General features: G+C 39.2%; 1 protein-coding gene and 1 long non-coding RNA gene across 5 annotated transcripts in view; one reads left to right on the top strand and one right to left on the bottom strand.

Moving 5' to 3' along the window:
* LOC139106278 (uncharacterized) overlaps positions 1-15,908 on the bottom strand; it is an 83,057-nt gene that overhangs the window by 28,689 nt on the left and 38,460 nt on the right. The window contains exons 3-4 of the long non-coding RNA XR_011546326.1: positions 13,969-14,287; positions 13,834-13,874 (exon numbers count right to left, since the gene is read on the bottom strand). This is a non-coding gene — a long non-coding RNA (uncharacterized lncRNA). The remainder of the gene's footprint in view (positions 1-13,833; positions 13,875-13,968; positions 14,288-15,908) is intronic.
* Positions 1-15,908, top strand: part of LOC139106263 (opioid-binding protein/cell adhesion molecule homolog) — a 173,992-nt gene that overhangs the window by 129,754 nt on the left and 28,330 nt on the right. The gene's annotated exons all lie outside the window — the stretch shown is intronic.

The following is a 15,908-nucleotide window of genomic DNA, read 5'->3' as shown; positions in this document are numbered from 1 at the left end:
TCACTTCTGTTGCAAAATTAATTCAGTTCAACGCAACGTCTCTATTTCACGGTGTATTTGAGCTTGAAATAAATCAGGGAATAAAAGTCATAATAAAAAAAACTGCGTTAAATGCACGAGAACTGCGGTGTAATGGCGTTTCCACGTTCAGCGACCGAAAGAAAGTCTCGTTCGTGGAGTCATTCGCGATCCGAGGCGTCGCGGCGTTAAATCACGACGTCTCGGAGTAAGTAGCGCAAACGCATGACTCACCCTCTCTCATTGTGAACGAAGAAGAAAAAAAAGAAAAAAAAAAAAAAATTAGATGAATAAAAGCAGAAAAAGTTCCGCACCTCCGTTTTCCGCGCGCGACACGACTCCGTGTCCCACACAAGGGCCGATTACTGATAAGCTTCGTGCTCTTCGTGCAACGATCACGATAAGGGAATATTCAAGCCGGCTTTAACACCTATCGTAGCCTCGCGAGGGAAGCGTATACACGGTATGTGCCACGGTACATTACATGCAATTCTCCGTTTCGCGGGGGTTGAGGGAGAGAGGGAAAAGTTTATGCTCGCTGGTCCTTGCTCGGCCGACATTTTATTTGTTCAATTCTAAGACGGAGAAGATCGCCCAATCTCAGTAAAAATACGTTTATTCTAGAAAAATTGGTCAACCTTAACGTTTTTGCTTCACCGAAATTACATTACGTGAATAAACCTAATTTTTCGTTTTCCGAATAAAATACTTCGTCGATTAAAAAAAGAAATTGTTGATAAAACGTTTGGTACTTCTCTAAATAGATAATTTAAGAACATAATTATCGAACACCTTATCCGAAACTCTAAAACTTGGGTAGAAGTTAAGGTATTAGCTTTACAGAGGTCAGCCTTTCCTAACCGGAGAATGTCAATCGTGAGGCAGTTATGGCCTCCTTTAAGGGCTCCTTCGCCGTATATATCTATCTTCATAATTATATTTGTGCGAGACAGGTTTACTTTTGCCGGGCTGATGCACGTCTTATTACAGACCGCATTCACTCTAGGTAGCCCGTAAAGCGTAATCTGATCCTTCATTAATTAGAAATAGCTTAATTTACATTTGCGACCTTTATCTAAACGGTGCGATTAGTTGGGAGATATGAATGAATTATTAAGCTTAAGTTAAGCTTAACTTGAATAATTACCGAATTCGAACAATTATTTTTTTGCATCACTTTGAGATGTACTTATATTTAATCCATTTTTATTTTTTTTATAGCGCATTGTCATCTTTATTAATGCACAAACTGTGGTAGGAATTAATGCAGCTTATGGAATGAATAATGCTGGGTTTTTAATCGAGACCGAATAGCTTTTTTGAATCATTAATCAAGTTTAAAAATTTATGAGGATATTTGAATATGAGATATTTAAAACTTTTATCATTTTACTTTTTTTTCTTTTTTTTTTTTACTCTTTCAGATATTTTATTGTTACATCTATACGTTATTCACTATCAAAATAATAGAATACGTTCGTTAAATGTAAATTGGTAAAATAACATCAATCTGTATCATGAATATGCTGAAAAGTACAAGCAAAAAAACATACTCAACTACAACAGTAGTCAAATGTAACTGCATTTTTCTCGCTATTTAACCTGCTAGCGGAACGTTTACTATTCGAAACGAGTGACGGGTATGCCAAGCAAAAAAGAGAGTAAAGTTAGTTAACTAACATCGAAATACCGTATTCTACTCTAATTTGTCTCTATTGTGACCGTTCGTTAACGACTAGATGTTTCGTCTAATTACTTCTCTATGTATCGTATTTCTAAAATGTTTCTCTTTGTACCGTTACCATTGCAGCAATTAGTTCGACATGAGATCAACGAAACATTTTCTCTCAAACGGCTAATGTTGGATTTGCCAAAAAGAAAAAAGAAAACGTAAAAAAAAAAGAAAAAATTAACTTTCATAAAAAAAATACCATACTTTTTAACTCACTGAGTTGAGATACTAATGTACGGTGAAATAAAATTAATAATAATTATTATTAACAGCACAGAAAACCCAGGCTCTGATTAAAAAGTCCGGCGCTTTAATTAATGTGTCATACTTTTTATTTAAAATTAAAATAATCGTTATGACTAGGTTCTCGGCACGTGGACTATGATTAAGTCAACTTCCCTTGCGAAAACATTTCGGTTTTAGCGAGGCAACTTTTATGAGCTCTTTAATTTAATATTATTGGCACATTAACAGTTTCCTGCTTAAAACGAAATCGGAGTAACTGGCACCGGGTATCAATTGTTGATGTCGTCTATCTTTGCCAATCGCTTATTTTATTCGTATGCGGTGAACGTGAACCTCGGGAATGATATACCGTATGAAGGCTAGTTGGATATTTGCCAACTAACGTTCCTGGTTTAGCGTCGAATTGTTGAAATACTGTACGGAGCAGCTTTAACGACTGCATTACTTGTACGATTACGTCGCGGTCGACGAGCGCGCGATGTCGACTACCTTTGAATTCCAGACGGATGTAGAGTATCGAAATGTCGCGGTAGAAATATAGTCAAAGCAACGCGCATGTACTTAATTCTCATACAACAGGGTCCCGATGCGCCGCGTAAAGAAAAAAATAAGTGACGATGAAGTCGAGCAAATAGCAGTCAGGGAAACAGCTGCAACATCGTTTTCTGTTCTACATTTGACGTAACATCAATTCTCACGTCACGATTTCGACGCGGCGCGGTGACAAAACTTTTGTACGAACCGAAGAATCCACTTGATTTTCGCATTGACTCACGAAATTGAGTCATTTGCATAACTAGCTTCGAGCAAATGTCACAAACGTCGCTGTCAATGGTAATATTTTCCAACAATTTCTTTTTAAATTAATTTATACGGTCAGGAATAAAAAAAAAGCGCTCGCTGTTCACAATTAAAACAATTACAACAATTGCGGATGAGATATGCAAACCGGATATCAATGCAGACAGCAATACTCAAATGATGTAACGTGTACGTGGCTTTCTGCTCAGTTAACTAAAACTATTATACCGCAAAAAGAGTATTAAAAGCTGGCACTCCTTTGGCGCGTGAGTAAAATTTTTACATGCAAATTATTTTCCGTATTGCTTATATTACTGCGATCCAGAATAAACGGACGGGGCTTTGTCTCAAAGGCCAACAGTTATTTTTGTGACACGTGTGCTTCGAAAATGGCATATCGTGCCATGTGGTAACAGTAGTAACAAGAAATAAATCCTGGGGCGCTCGGAAAACTGTTCCAGCTTTGTTTCCAACGGCTTGGAAAAATGTTACTAACTGCCGCGGTATGTCATACTGAGCTTGTAATACACCGTGGCAATTACGGCGTTGCCTCAAGCGCGGATTTTTCCTGAATTTTAACAAAATAATCCGGCAAAATTTGTCATCGCTCCGCGACAACCGCGATGAACTATGCTGATTTCGTATAACGTTTACGTTATCATTTCGATCTTTTAAATCATTTCTCACGGTCGTAAGGTGCGATGTAAAATTTGTTAGAACAGACTTCTCATAGTTTTTTTTTTACATTCTCCTTAAAATGTCATTCTTTAAATAGATTTTTTTTAATTTTACTTTTAACAAAATATCGCTTCCCAATGCAGTACTTAAATCTTCTACTTAATACATTTTGTGAGCATCTTTCGAATTGTTTACGATTTTAATAATTTACACGCGTGACTAGAAAAGAAATAAGCGTCAGCAATTCTTGATACGAAAAACTCGGTACGAAAATAACGAAGGAAACATTTTATGACGATAGTACCCTTAGGAGGCTGTCGACGTTCAAAGGAGCAGCCGAAGTCCAACGATACGAATCTATACTACATCTCAGTTCGTCCCATCTTTATACGCTATCGAGAAGAGGTCATATAAAATAGCGGTATTAAAGTCGGCAAAACGAAGGGTATCGAAATCGACTCTTCCCCAATTTCCCGCTGATACGTCTTGCCGAATGTTTCAGTTGGCATAATGTAGTCGTGCTCCTTTGTGTCATTGGTTAATTAACTTTCAATAAAATTTATCGAAATCTTTTTACAATCGGTAATTCATATTGCAATCGAATTTAATGAGGAAGTTAGTTCTTGTCCGGTTGAAAGGCCATTTATCGTAACTTTGATTATCGGATTTCCTCGAAGTCAATTGGAACCACTCAGTATTCGTTGTTGGAAACTCTTGCACAGATTAATTAATGATAAAAATCGCGATAATAATATTATTTGCCGAAATCAATTTAGTATTATTTTGAAAAAAAAAAAAATTACGAGAACAATTATATTAATGTTTACATGATTAAATGCGTCGTACAAGAAGTGTTATGTATGTAATTATTTAATAAAAAAAAATAATTTAAAAAATCAATCTTATAAGAAGATGTACTTTGTTACTATTTCATAAGTTTACGTGACTTACTCGATATTTTATCGAATATGATTATAGAAGCGAGACTAAATCCAATGATTATTCTCCGGTTTTATTATATCTTATTAACTGATAAAGTATTCTCGCAAAATACCGAACATAATGTGGATCTTTATGCAGAGCTTTTGGTAGGAAGCAGAGAATACGATAATGGCGATCTACGAAGACTCGTTCTCTCTTCCCATACACTTTTAAGTTCGTCGTTTAGTTGCGAAGTAATATCAAGTAAAAAGAAAAACGTAGGATATCGATGAAGTTTGCGAAGAAATCGGTGCAACGCCAATGAAATCGATTCTACCTCGACACAGTTATTCGGCAATTCGATAGATCGGTGGTTCCATTTCTTCTTTGTATTGCCCGACGGTATCGAGGTTTTAGATAAAATCGCATTTACGTTAACCGTTTGCCTCCTAGAAAGAGCATTTCGGCGGAATGACTTGCGTACACAGCGATATTATTTACTTAGATTTTGTAGAAAATTGCGTGTGAAGAGGAGCGAAATGATTTGTATCGCAAGGTGTGATAATAATATTCAGTAAAATTATCGACACGGAGCATCTAAGTTTATCTTTGTTTTATCAATTATTTTAGACTGAAATTCTTAAAGTAAACTAGCACCCTCGTTTATTTAATCTTTTAATAAAAAAATTTTTTTTTATACCTAATACATCATGTTTTATGCGAAGTTATTTTTCACAATATTATAATCATTATCGCGATATCAGATTGCGATACGCGGCTATAAACTCCATGCCACTTATTAATTAAAAAATTTTTTTACGTAATACATCACGAGTAATCTTGATTATAATTAATGAGAACCATTATTCTTCATTCTGTTTAACTATCGCTAATCTTCGTGAATTGTCGGAAAATATTAAATGAAAGAAAGTAGAGGAAGATATATGTATATATATATATAGATATATATTTCTCACGGGTTGAACGTGAAAGCGGAGGGAGATCAGAAGAAGACTATTCGAGTCTGCATCGTTGCGATCTGTTTGCGTGATCGCGCCGCGCCCGCCCCTCTCGTGCAACCTTTTGCGTTTCGACGTGCAACGAACGGTCTTATCTACGCCTCGGTTTAAGGATATACCGGGCGCCTTTCGTAAGCGAGGCACGTCCTGAAGCAACTTATAATTGACCGAAGGTTTGTCCGTGACAGTTCTCGTTTCTATATCTCCTTCGCGTCTGTTCTTCTCGCGCGCTGCGGCACCTCGCCTCGCTCTCTTTCCCCGTATCTTTCTATCACACGGCCTTTCCACTCCACCCTCCCTCTTCGTGCCGCGAATCGACGAAATTGCTCTACCCTGGTAGACACGACCCGAGGCACTTTGCCACGGCAATTTCCAACCGCGCCTTTCGGTTCATTTAAAAAAAGCTACGCCGTACGGTCAACTCGATGACCGGCCAGTATATTTAATTCAAGATACGTTTAAGTAGTCGTAATCAATTACGTTTTCCTTTGTCGCTCGCAATTACGTCACGTTCAATTTGTTCAATGGTATAACGTAGCAAGTTTCGAAATTTATTAAATCGACGCGTTGCTCGGTTAAGTGAAAACTTTCGCGTTAGGAAAAAAAAAAAAGAAAAAAAAGAAAAGCAGTGCGTAAACTAGTTCCCCGATACGCAAGATTTGCGGCTGAAAAATCGAAACGGCGAAGTTACATCTCGCAGCTGCGCCGACGTGGAGGATTCCACGTAAGTTATCGCACAGCTTTAATTTGATATCTGCTACACAATACGGTACAATGGCTTGTATGTAATCTTACCGCGTTTTGCTGCAGTGCTAAATGCGGCTGCACATTTCTCATTTCACGTTGACGTGAATTCCAATTCTTTCCAATCATTTATTGGATTAATTAATGGCCGATGTGTTGCGTAAAATCTGTTGTAATTGTGGGACGTGATTTCGCAATTAAATTACGTTTTATCGTAGGTTGATCTGAACTTTTTTTGAGAAGCGCTCTGGAATTTTTAATTATAACGCCGTACAGCCCTCGGTAACGATAATAAGATAATTATTATTGCGATCAGAATTACGCTGTAAAATATATGAAATAATAATATGTTTATACATACGTATATATATGTTTACGTTGCCATTTTTTTACGATTGTCGTGTCGAGCAATCAAGTTCCGCTTGTAAAAAACGTGCCTAGGATTAATGAAGGGTTTTTCAGGTTTTCGATAAAAGCGCCGTTAGTCTGATCGCGATCGAGTCGCGCGGCGACGCGTTTTAGATCGATAGGATTATCCAGCAGTTCGTGCAAAAATCTATATGCCACGCAGTGACAACGCGTCCTCCGGTGTTCGATCATCAAAGACACGCTTTTTTTTTTTTTTTTTTTTTTTTTTACGTTACGAAGATTAGAGCCCACTGATTCGGTAACGAGAAACTCTCGTGTCCCACGCGACTAATGACGCACGACATGCAACGCTTTTGTGGGATTCGATACTTCGGAATTTGCATTGCTCTCGGCCAAGTAAAATTTTATGGATGACTATTGAGGCACGCACTAGTTAGAAACGCGCACACCCTAGTCGCCGTGCATTAACATTAACGCGAGAGAATAACGCGAGAGAAAAAGAAAAAAAAGAAAAATAAAAAAATTAATAGATACGTAAAAATGAAAAAAAAGGTAAAATAATTATCATTATCCTTTACGAAACATTTTTCGCAAATACAATTCCAATGTGTTTGATATTATATTTTTCGTCAATTACAGCGTGAAATAGGATTTCTGCAAAAGTATCTGATTTATTACAAATTTTCTTCCTTCGAGAACAATCATTCTTCTTTCTCGGAGAAATTCAGATTTATTCCCGGCGGAATGAATTGCTGATAGCTTATACTAGAATATTCATCACGTGCGTTTATGCGTGACTTCGGACTTTCTTTCCCCGATCCGTATGAAAGGCGGAGCCACGCGAGGAAACGATTTCCTGCTCGCAATAATACAATTTCGAATGAGACGATATCGTTTTCGTCTCTAGCGCGAGCTCGTTGACGTACGACGCGTGTAACGAGAGCGCAAGTTTACGAAATTTGCAAGGCAAAGGAGAACCCACACGTACGCGCGCATGCCCGCGTTTACGTCAAGCGAGTGGTATTGTAACTCTCGCGGATGCGAAAGCTCGTTTATTAAAGTTCCTTCCGATCGAAAGAGAGCTGGTTGGGCGGGAAATGTCCTCCGCCCTCTGCCGCGTTATTGAAAGCAATATTTCTGACGTTACCCATTGTCGAAGATCCGACTGGAAGTGTGTTACCACGGGCAAGGAACGCTTCTGCATAAGTTCTACGCGCGTCAATATGGATATGGACTATTATACTTAACCCCGCCATTGTCGCGCAGCCGAAAAATGCAATAAATCCAGCACGTACCCTATTATTATTATTATTATCATTGCAACGTATATACACTGAAACCGCGCTCTCATCCGCTGCCTGGCTCTGATAAAACTTCAAGAAAGTCGCCCGCCGACCGGTCCCCATTGTAAGCCGATCGATCGCGAATTTATCTCGACAATATCATCGTCTCGATTACATTCCACGAACGCGCGCTTAAATAAACGCGCATTCTATGTGTTATCAAATTGATTTTATACTTTGGTGGAATTTTTATCTAAAAATCTATATTTTATTTATCGCGGCAATTAATAATAGTATTCAATCAATGTTCTCAGGAAATTCTTAAAAAACGTAACATTGTATTTCGGCAGAGCAATTGATAACAACTCGCGCCGTTGATATACCTACAATAAAATAAACTGTGAATTGTCAGAGCGCGTTCCAATACGTTTTCGCGTATAATGATTGTTTCAACTTGAGAACTAACGTAAAATAAATACATATAACGTATATGTTTGGCAAAAATAACGAATATCACTTGATCTTTTATATATATGTGTGTAATATTAAATTGCGCTATGAGTCAAATCCGCATATCGGATTTAAATCCGTGTATCAATCAAAGTATAAAACTCGCCGTTAAATTTGTAAACAATATTCGCCACGTACTATCTCCAAACCATCGTCCATTTACATGTATGTTTTTTAATGCATAACAAAAAAACGCATTTTTTTTTACGACACGCTAGTTTATGGGATTGTGACTTGACTGTGAAATTACGACGCTCAGTAGCCCGAGGATTATCAATAATTGGATACGACATTTTAATGGTTAAACTTGATCATTTTTACGTAGGCTTTACGCGATTAAATTTACATATCAACGTAATAATTTAGTAAAATGTAAAATGAGTAATTGAATACAGATTTAATTTAAATATTAGAAATCTTTACATAAGCGTTTTGCTACTTTCCGACCCGATCTGGTGACACAGTTCGTGGGAAAGTTGTTCAATCGTACAGCAACAAGGGATTCGTTTCGCAACTCGAAGAAACCATGTTGCGGATTCTCGCGTCTCTGTCGATCTGCGGGATTAAGTAGATCCGCGGTTTCGCACGGCTCGCCTTCGAAGCTCCGCGGCTTTGCGTACTTTTAATTACGGCGGAGAGGCCGTGTTTATCGGATATTCCCTTTGACGCAAGAAATTGGAAAAGTTTCGGCGGACGTTTCTATTCGACAAACGCTCCGGAAGTTTAGGCATCCACGGGTATTCCACTTACTTAAAAGCAACCGCCCCCGTCCTCTGTTTGCGGACGGCGCCGTTCCATTCTCGCGCGGTTAAAACGATCGCTGTCGCGATGGAGATGAATACGGTCGAATCCATTCGCAAAATCGTTGCCTGGAAAAGAATCTCGGATTCGCCGGACCGTGCGGGGGATCGGTCCGGTTGCGACCGGCGTTTGCTGGCCCGCGCGATAAGGAGCTTAACTTCCCTTCGGTACTTTATCTTCGAGGTCGCGGAGAGAAGAACGACATAAGCGCCCGAAGTTGATCGCGCGAAATATCACGAGGCGCGGCGGGCCATAGCGACGAATAGATACGATTTCCATGAGAGTTTATTACGTAAATTCGTTGAATAACTTTCCGTTTCTAAATGTCTATTAGAGGCGCCAACGTTTACGCGGAAACTACCGTTGCACGGTGGAAGTTCCGCGTTCCAGCTTTTACATTCTGTTCTACGTTCGCGGGGGGCGTTTCTCTTTCAGTTGCAGCTCGTTTTCGTGCCGGGGAATCAAGTTAATTCCCCCATGAATGAAACCGAAACATCTTGCCGCCAAGCGTTTCCCCATCCCCCATAATGCCGCGAAGTCACAGGACATTTTAGCTAATACTCGATAAATGAGCGCGACTGGCGGAACATCTTGTGCACCTAACATTCCTCTCATCGCTCTCGAGTCGCACGATGACATTGGCTGTTCTTGTTCCGCGATATCGAGTTAATGCTCCTTGAATAGATGCAATGTTGAAACATCTTACTCGTAACATCTCCCATCTCGATTCACGGGACGATTCTAACTACTCCCGCTCCACGTTGTCGAGTTAATGCGCGCTGAATAGAAGACCGAATATTTCGCCGTTTAATAAACGATGAAACATTGTTACCGCGTCTCTCCCCTTTACGCATTCGGTTAACATTGGGAATATTAGGCCGTTGAAAACGAAAACGAACATCTCCTCTTTAATGATGGATATACGCGCGTTTAAAATTGCCGACGCGTGTCGCCACAAAATTTTCATCAGTGAATCCCAGTCACTTTAGTTGCAAGCGAGCCCGAATCTGCATCGTAATAGGCTACGGTTCGCTTACGGTTAGTAACGACCCTTAAATCGTTGATAGATGCGCGGACATACGACGGATACGAGAGTTAGAGTGCAAGGAGGGTGAACAGGCAACGGCCTATTCCCTGCGAAAATTTATGACAATGTTCATCACGAACGTACGACATATATATTTTCGTGTAATATTTGTTGCCCACCCGCCGATATACTTCGCGTAATCTCATTAATTAAAGATAAAGCAACTCAGGTTTTTTATAAACTTGTTGCTTTGCAGCCCCGTTTTGTCTTGTTAATCACAAAAGAAATGTGAAATAACTCGAATATTCGCTAAAAAGATGTATGTATAAAATGCTTTCTTTACCACGTGGTATTGGCAATTAGTTTCAAATACATTAAGAATTCAGAAGCCGTAAACATTTGCGGGCGTTACTTAAACGGAAGAATTAATCTACCTTCTTCCATTTTACTTTACGCTCGTACTCTCCTTTTAAAACGGCCTGCTATTGCTTCTCAACTCGTCGAACCGTAAAACTCCTGCAAAACTCGCCCGACCGCAGCTTTCGCGAGTTTACAAAATAGTATAAGTAAAGGCCCGTGCTTTGTTTTACGGTTTTACTGGGAGATTTCTCATTCTTCTCATCCATTCTTGTTAATGAAGCGCTTTAAACCGTCCCCGTTTCGCGATGATACCATTTTGTGTTGACATTTATAATTACTTCCATTCCTTCATGGATTTTATTCTCTAAAAACGTCGGATTTGCAATCCCACCTTTAATTCCTTCGCTCTTAGCGATCGTAGCTACAAGCGCACCTCTCCATTTGTATTAAAAACACGTGCACGTGTTGAAGTTACTTGACAAATTTTCCGAACGTTATTAATTTTTATAACGATTTATAATTAAAAATAAATTTTACAACAAACTTTTCTGGAAAAGTTAAGTACAAGTATGTAAAAACAAGTAATCAATTTTTTTTTTTTTAAATAGGTTGAATTTATTCTAATAAATTATAATCCTGTTGCCTAAAGCATGTGTCTAGCTATTTCTCGTTGATATCGATTGCAAAGCTGTGCTTAGAAAATAATTGTTTGCGACTCAATATTTAATACCTTTCACTTGAGGAAAGATGTGCTGCGGTGTAATTCGATGTAACTTTCCAGTACAGTAACTCGATGCAATAAAAGGTAAAAAACGGGAAAGAGAAGACGTGCCCGCGCCTTTCGATAGATCGAAGACGTTCCACTTTCGTATGTTCGAGAACAACGTCGTGGAAAAACAACGGCAAACTATTTAATTTTTTTTTCTTTATTTTTATTTAAGATGCTACATTACGATTAATTAAAATACGTTTTTTGTAATTATTTAAATTTCTACCACGTAGGTTTTCTATATTTAAATTCTTTAATGTTTTCATTAAATGTTATTTGATGATATTTGATTTTACTTAAATTTCAACTTTTAATTCTTTTCACTTCGCGTTCTCGCCTTTGTAAAAATTGTATCGCTACATATTGTTTTAAAGTCAAAATTTACGCTTTTAATCTCTCGAAAGTGTTTCCCGATAATACCGATGACAATTGGTATTCAATTTATTCGATAGATACGCTATTATATTGGAAAAGTTAATTGATATCTTTCAAACGACAGCGGTTTTCCACAACCACGATGTTATTAAATAACTCGTCGCGATTAATATCGGAATAAAACGATTTTTATGAACCTGCGGATAATGAGTTTAATTTACACCTAATGGATTTTTCGCGGGAGAACACGTGTGATACTTAATCAAAAAAATGACCTGTCCAACAAGTTACTAACGTAACAAACTCCCGCCACCTAAAGAAACGTGAGTGGGAACAGTCAAAGGCAGCCCACATTCTTAAATGAAAACTTTTCTCTTAACTTTTTTGCAGATTATGTAGGAAAAATTTTTTGCGTACCTTCCCCTCTCCCCCCTCTCTCTTTCTCTCTCTTTGTCTCTGTCTTTTTCGACGGGGCACGTCCTGAATCCAAAGATACATTGCTCCGTTCAAGTTCTCCACGCGACGGAACAGGCTGAGAGGCCGGGAACATAAGCTACTTGGATTTCAACGAGGAGTGTTGCGTTACTTTCGCGAAAAGCAGACGCCTCGACAACATTCTCCGCGTTCTTCGTCCCGTAATCTCTTCAAACGGATTGCACCCGTAGCTAACAAATACATTTGAGCGACCGTCGCGTTTGTCTTGAAGAGCTAAACAAACAAATCTACTTCGTCCTCTCTTCATCTTTCTCTCTCCCTTTCTTACTTCTTTGTTTATAGTGCTTTTTGTTAATGCAACCGATTTGATTTTTAGTCGGACTTTATCTCTGTGACATAGCTGGACTTTAAACGATACTTTAAAAAAACGATCACAAGCGAAACATGAAGGGGATAAAAGCCCTTTGTGCCAATGTATAAAGACGATTCTTTGTACGTCTTCGCTGTGTCAGTTACATTAAGAACGGCGCAACGACAAAATAGTAGAGATATGGCTTTAGGGTACCTAAGTTTTTTGCATTTCGATCGTCACTCTAGACTACAGCTGCTACTTTGCCTTGAGAAACGGGGAGTTTTGCCTTGAAGAAAATCAAAAGAAAACCTTTTCGGAAACTCAATTTCTACGATTTAATTATACCGTAAATGAAGCGTGATTCACCAAGACGAAAGTTGTTTATTTTAATTTATAATTTATTTTGCAATTAAACTTCAAAGACACTTCCGTTCCAATTTGGCGATCGCGGCTTAAAGCATTATTCATTGTCATTTATTGTTCAATCGAAAACAACTTTTAGCTTGCACGGCGCGAAAAAGCCGAGATTTTTGCGTGAAAATTTTAAATTAAATTTCTTTGCGTCACGTCTTTTCTTAAATTATAAAAGAAATTAATAGCAGCTAGTCGACGTTTGACGTTAAACTAAAATATTTGGACCCGGCGATGCTTACCGGCGGATATTTTTTTTTTTTCACGGTTTAATATGGAAACGTAAGCCAAGCAAACGACGAGACTGATAAAAAATACGTCACGTTTGAACAAACGGGAAATGGAGAAAGACGGCTCTCGACGAATGATTGGTTTCAGCGCCGCGAGCCATTAGCAAACACCTGAAGCTTCTCGCCCCGTCGGAGTTCCTTCGCCTCGAACTTTCAGGCAGAGAAGAAAGAGCACTGTCGGGGTTAACAAACTCATCCCTTTCAAGCGCGCTCTGACCCGTCCTACAGTTTTTAAGCCCTTTTTTTTTTTTTGCCGGCCACGCTCGTCGTGCCGGCTGCAACACGAAAAACCCGATTAACAGTCGGCGATTGGAATCGGTTGCTTTTTGTACTGCATTGCGGAACTTCGCGCGGTATTTCGAGCGGGGAAAATATCGACGATTCGACTCCGCGGTTAGGGATTTCCGAGCGGATTTCCCCTTTTGACGCCGAAGAATTTCACGATTGTTAATTTGAATAATACATCAATCACGCGAAACATACCGAGCGCTCAATGTATTAACGAAAGAGGAAAAGGAGAACTTGTTTTATGACGTAAAATAATATGCGCAGCGTAACCATCGCTACTGATATTTACAGATGCGTATATGCTGCATGAAATTTTTACTTCGTTTATATTGAGTAATGCACTGGAGCAGAGAAAATTTTAAAACCCTAATTACAAATTACAAAAAAAAAATCATGCGACTTACCAATCTGCAGCTTCAGCGGAGTTGTAAGATTCTGCCGGTGACTGTAACATAAAAAAGAAATTATTAATACAGACATGTCGGTTAATTAATGAGATTAATAAAAAAAAAGATCTTTTTTTTTTAATTTATACTTACTTAAAAGTTGCTCCGCCGATGCAGGATGCCTATCCGAGGCCTGCTCCTCCTCTCAGATGGGACGTGTCGAGCCATCCTTCCGCGCACAAGTAACTCGCGAACACCCCGACCGTGGTTTTAATCGCGAAAATTTACTATGATTACTTTCGCGCGTCCCATGTTCGGCACTCGCGTTTAGAAGAAAATCGTATGTCGAAAAACTACGCCCGAATACTTAGCGGAACTCCCGGGACGACCGACGAACCGACTGCGGTTCGTATATATCTTAATATCGGCGGTGACGACACTCGTTGACGACGGCGGATGCAACTGCGTCGATCTGTAACATAAAGAAATATCAAGTTTAATCGTAGTTATCGTGCTGGAAGGGTTTTTCGTTAAACGGAAGTGCGAATTACTTTCGGTACGGAGACATGTGCTTGCTGTGCCGTGCGTAGTACGTGTGTGCTCGCGCGACCGCTGGAGAAGGACAAAGCGAGAGTGGGAGTAGTGGGGGAATATACCTAGGCGCGCGGCACGTAGGCTCGCGCTCGCTCTCACTCCGTCCCTCCCCCCTTCCCCCGACCCCCTCGCGCCTATCTATTCGTTACTCTCGTTCGATTTAATTTTAATATTTAATTAGTATGTCCAGACAAAGACGGTGCTTCCACCATGTCGTCCTCGATCTCGAAAATCGTGAAGACCGTCTTTGCCTAGATATATTAATTAAACCTGGACATATTAAATAAATGCGTAACGCGTCAATTTTTTATAGAGAGGAATTAAAGTTTTCGTAACAACCGCTTCCAGGATATATTTCGTTTATAGAGTATCAACATGAAAATAAAGATTCTTTAGCGGTATCTTCCGTAAATTTTCTCTGCTCGTCTTATAATGCACTAAAGGCTTTCTCGGGAGATTTTACGTAGCCACCAAGAGTATCGTTTTCTCGGAATAAAGTAATCAGTGAGGCGAGTGGTCGAAGAAAGATGAGGACGCGGGTGGAAAAAAAATTGATGAGGGACTGTTGCATGAATTTTACGCCACGCCGGCAGATCGTTACTTTGTAAAACAGCTGCACTCGGGACGATGCTGGAAAATTCTTCCTCGAAGTCTATTAAATATCTTTAATGAGACGACAATTTTGATACGTCAATAATAGTTTTATTTTATTATTATCTCTTTCAGTTCGTATCTTGTGTTTTTATCGTTATCTTTTTTATGAACCGTTGTCAACGGGTTTATTTATATTCAATGTTAAATCTGATCTGAAAAAACTTGCAAAAAAAGAAAAAAAAATAGCATAAGAATTTTTACGACTGCAGTCTTTCGCGCTCCAAATTAAATGTAAAGCGTAATTAAATTCATATAAAAAGGAACAGCGGCAGTCAAGTCGTTTTACGACATTTAATTTTATTTAATGAATAGGCTTTGATCACTCGGCTTTGTAAATCACGCAGTGTCTACGCATAGATTTTCCTTCGAGTGAGAACTTTACGAATATACTTCGCAGTAGTACGTCAGAAATTTTCGAGGTGGTACTCTCGAAGGGTGTCCCGGGTATAGTTCATTCAGTTCATTCGACGTCGTCGAACCGGTTTCGAATTTGAATTCCCGTACCGAGTGAGTTCAAGTCGTTTCAAATTCACCCGGACGAGCTTGGCAGAAACTCCTCCGTAATGAGAATCATCGAGCGGGAAGAATCGATTTCCTTACAAAAGCACGACGTGACCGAGATTTTATATGTGTAGTTAATCACGCTACGTGTTTCGATCAGAAATTCCGCTTTGTACACATCTCGCCGGTTAACGCATAATTTATCCCATTGTCGCGCCGCAATCCGATTTGCACGAGCTCCCAGCAATTATCGATGTGTCATTAAGCTACTTGCTTAATTACGCATTTTGACGATTTCTAATTTGCGCCGGTAAAACGCTTGAATATTACATATACGAATTACC

This window comes from Cardiocondyla obscurior, linkage group LG01, assembly GCF_019399895.1.
Source record: "Cardiocondyla obscurior isolate alpha-2009 linkage group LG01, Cobs3.1, whole genome shotgun sequence".
Lineage (NCBI taxonomy): Eukaryota > Metazoa > Arthropoda > Insecta > Hymenoptera > Formicidae > Cardiocondyla > Cardiocondyla obscurior.
Note: the sequence above shows the minus strand (reverse complement) of the source record. Positions and strands in the feature narration are given on the sequence as shown.